We start from the raw sequence: 4,213 nt of genomic DNA, 5'->3' as shown, positions 1-4,213 counted from the left end.
TGTGTGCCCAAAATCTCAGAAGAAGAATGGAGGAAAAGAGATTGTGGGGTGGCCATCCCCTCCAGGGAGTGATTTCTCACTTTTCTCTCACTGTCTCTCTAGCCAGCATACACACTCTATTGCGAAAACCTTAAAAAGAAAAAAAAAAAAAAAAAAAAGAAGAAAGAAAGAAATTGAAGCCTAGTTAGGTAAGCTAGAACCAGTCTGCCTCATTGAATGAGGAGATAAGAAAGGAAAAGGTTGAGGCGACCTCGATGTTGGACTGGAGAGTTCTGGTCCTGGACTAGACCCTATAGGAAGACGGGGGCACAAAAGGAAGGGTGACTGACACCCTTCTAGCTGTCACAGTAGTTAGGCATTTCCTCCAAGCTCATTTACTCAAGACTGCATAGGTACTTCCTGTGGACCCCAGTCCCCAGCTACACCGACCAAGGGATGACCCGTTACTGGCACCAGGCTTCCTTTACATGAAAAGCCATGCTTGGTAACCCTATCAAAGCTGTCAGCTCACCAGGCCCAGAGAGCCTTTGTCTCTAGGAAACAGTAAACTGGATGAAGAATGCCTTTCTCATAGTTGGTTGACATGTTTTATGTGTGATCACTCTTACGACAACAGAAGGTATATAAAAAGGCTCAGTTACAGTTTCTTGGAAATAATAAAATAACTTGGAGGGACTCGTATGCCAAGGAGTCTGAAGATGAATGCCTGGCTATAAAAGAAGACTTGCTTCATATTTCATAAAGCTGCAGTTCAGCTGCCTGGCAGGTGAGGGAGGGAAGTGGGATTATTTCGAGAACGTTTTATGATGCATCCAGAAGTATCCAGTTTATTGTATAAACAACATTCAGATTTGAATGAAGGGAATGCACATTATAGTTTTCTCCCTTAAAATACCCTTTAGGGGGATAACAATTGTAGGGTTAATTGGCTTTAATATCTACACCAATTACCAGCTATCACTGCATAAGAAGGAAATGTTTACACTCCATAGTTTGTGGAATGTAAACTCCACATTGGGCTACCTGATGGCGAGAGATTATTATCTGTGCTATAAATGGGGAAACTGAGGCGCATGAGGCTCATGGGGAGATCCCATGACTTGTGCAAAGCCTCAAAATAAAAAAGAAACAGATCTGGGAATCAACCAAAGGACCCGCTAACTTCCAAGTCTGTACCCTGTGGAGCTTCATTACATAATTGTTAAAAACTGATTTGTTCTCTTCGAACTGTGCTTTAAACACTTGTAAGAGGAAAGTCTTTTTAAGAAGACCTGGAAATAAAAGTTTCTATTGCAAAAATAAAATCAAATTTTGAAAAGCTCCTCATTAGAATATAATAGGATATATTCGTTAAATTATTTACGCAATGCTAGTTTTCACTGTACTTGCTGATTTTAAATACATTTTAATATCTGACAAGACAGATCTGATTATTCATTTAATTTATTATGGTAACATCTCAATGTTTAATGTATTTTCAACACCTTTTTAAAGTGATGTTTCACTTTGGTCTTTCTTGTTTTTTTTTTTTTATCTTTTTATTATCTATCTAAAATTAGAAGTTGGGTAAAAGAGCGTGAAAATGCTGGGCTGGTAAGCAGGTAGAGTTTTCCTTGTCTGCATGCTTTATTCTAGTTTCTTGGATTGACTATAAAAATACTTTTTCAGTTGTATTAATGTATAATTGCAGCATGTTAAACTGCACATATATATTTTTAAATTGCTAGAGGAGTGACATAGAGAGAGAGAAAACATCACCCAATGGAGTACAGCCACGTCACTATCCCTTCTCTATTTCTCCATTCCTCGGGGATTTTGGAACGCCTCCACATGTGCCACTGTGTTTCTGTTTGTTTGTTTGTTCTGTTTTTCAGGCTTAATTCACTTTATTTTTCTTGTATGAAAACCCTATGTTGTGGCCACAGCTGGTACCCGTGTTCTCTGCAGAGACTCTGGTGTGGGTCTTTACGAGATGGTCAGTGAATTCCTGATAGGGAGACTTGGTGAATATAGACTCTTTCCAGAGGTCAGGAGATGGCATCAAAGATGGCTTTGGCGAAGTTGCCCAGGGTGGCAGTGCAGTCCTGGGCTGAGTTGTAGCAGTCATCAAGGCCAGCCATCAGCAGCAGCTTCTTGGACACAGGGTCTGAGACATGCCAGTGCCTCTGGGGGTGGGAATGAGGCACACCAGCACAGAGCCACAGTGGCTGGTCACCTCGCAAGGGACAGTGTGGGGCTTGCCAGTCTTGTTCCCAGTAGCCTCTCTGCACTGGGACAATGGAGAGTTTGGCCTGGATGATGGCCCCTCACATGGAGGTGGCCAGCTCCTTGGAGCACTTCTCACCCAAACTAACTTGGCCATTGTAGTCCCTGATGGTGACAAATGCCTTGAACCTGGTCTGCTGGCCAGCACAAGTCTGCTTCTGCATAGGCATGATCTTCAAAATCTCATCCTTGAGAGAGGCTCTCAGGGAAAAGTCGATAATCTTAGACTCCTTGATAGGCAGGGAGAAGAGATAGAGCTCCTCCAGGGACTAGATCTTCATGTCTTTGACCAGGTGACCCAGCTTGTTGATCAGGATCCACTTGTTGTCCTTGGCCTTGCTTCCGTGAGCTCTGTGGCCTTGTCCCAGCCCCAGCCCTGGCCCCAGCCCCAACCATGACCCCAACCCCGACCACCGGGGTCCACTGCCGAACCTGTCGTGAAAGCTGCCACAGCCTCCTATCCCAGGCCCCTGGGGCCTCCAGGCCCTGCCGCTATACCGGGGTCATCCGCCATTTGTTGTTTTCTTGGAGAAGACTGCCACCATGTTTTTCAAGCTGCCAGAACAAGGATTCAAATCATGGCTGACCATGTGGGATCCAGCTCCCTTAACCAGCAGGCTGTAGGGCTAGCCCAAATTAAACATATTTAACGTGAACAATTTGATCAGTATTCATGGACATACACATGTCCATGAAACCATAACTACATTCAAACTATACTCAAGACAAATATTTCTATCATTCTTCAAAGTTTTCTTGTCTCCCTTGGTGACTCATCTCTCTTTCTACCTCCCATTTACTGGTCTACTTTTCGACTTGTTTGCATTTTTTGGAATTTTATATGAATGAAATTATACAGCATGGTTTCTTCTTTTACTGAGTATAGTGATTTTGACATTCATTTACCTTATTATGTGTTAATAGTTGGTTACTTTTTGTTGCTGAGTGGTATTCCACTGTATGGATATACCATGACTTCTTTATTCATTCACCCATTGGTGGACATTTCAAGTTGTCTTCACTTTTTAGTTATTATAAATAAAGCTCATCTGGTCACATATATTAATGTTTGTATGAATACATATTTTCATTTCTATTAGGTAAACTCCTAAGGGTGAAAAGATTGGGTTATATTGCAGGTGTTTGTTTTAGTTTTTGTTTTTATACAGTATCTCTCTCTCTCTCTCTTTTTTTTTTTTATTATTACCAGAGGGTATGTGTGCATTAGCCAGAGACAGAGAGAAAGAGAGAGAGAGAAAGCATACCCCAATAGGCAGTTGGTCACACTCAATACTTCTTCTGTTTCTCCATCCCATTAGGATTTTGGATATTCATACACATGTGTCCAACATGTTTTTTAAACTGCTTGGGTCAGGATTCAAACCATGGTTGGTCATGTGAGATCTAATTCCCAATACACAGTGCTGGTCCAACTTTTTTTCTTTTTTTTTAGGTTTATTACTTGAGAGAGAGACAGGTACCCTTGACAGGGTCTCACCATGCTGCAACCTTGTCCCTCCCGCCACTGCCAACCTTTCAGCCAACCAGGATCATGAGCATACGAATAGGCATACCCAGTGTGTTCACTGAACCCAAGGCCTTCTCATGTGGTTCAGCATCATGTAGCAGCACCCTATTGCCTGTGCCACCATGGCTGGGCCTGTCGGTTTTATCTTTTAAGAAACTATCAGACCAGGCCAGCCCCGTGGTGCAGTGATTCAGTGCTGTGCATAGGAACTGGATCTCACATGGCCAACTGCAGTTCAAATCCCACCTTGGGCAGCTTGAGAAACATGCTAGATGTATGTGTGTGCTTACTCCAGATCCGATGGGATGGAGAGATGAAGGAAAAGGGATTGCAGCACGACTATGTCCCATTGCAGGATATTCTCTCTCTCTCTCAATGATGAGAACATGAACCCTCTGGCAGTTAAAGAAAAAAAAAAAA

The 4,213-nt window shown here is 42.6% G+C and overlaps 2 pseudogenes; both read right to left on the bottom strand.

Annotated features, from left to right (window-relative positions):
* Positions 1-2,027: 2,027 nt before the first annotated feature.
* On the bottom strand, positions 2,028-2,779 carry LOC102469130 (40S ribosomal protein S2 pseudogene; annotated as a pseudogene).
* A 582-nt stretch (positions 2,780-3,361) lies between these two features.
* The window catches only part of LOC106735032 (40S ribosomal protein S2 pseudogene), a 1,792-nt pseudogene continuing 940 nt past the window's right edge, over positions 3,362-4,213 (bottom strand).

The sequence above is a fragment of the Tupaia chinensis genome, unplaced genomic scaffold (genome assembly GCF_000334495.1).
Source record: "Tupaia chinensis unplaced genomic scaffold, TupChi_1.0 Scaffold000279_1, whole genome shotgun sequence".
Taxonomy (NCBI): domain Eukaryota; kingdom Metazoa; phylum Chordata; class Mammalia; order Scandentia; family Tupaiidae; genus Tupaia; species Tupaia belangeri.
Note: the sequence above shows the minus strand (reverse complement) of the source record. Positions and strands in the feature narration are given on the sequence as shown.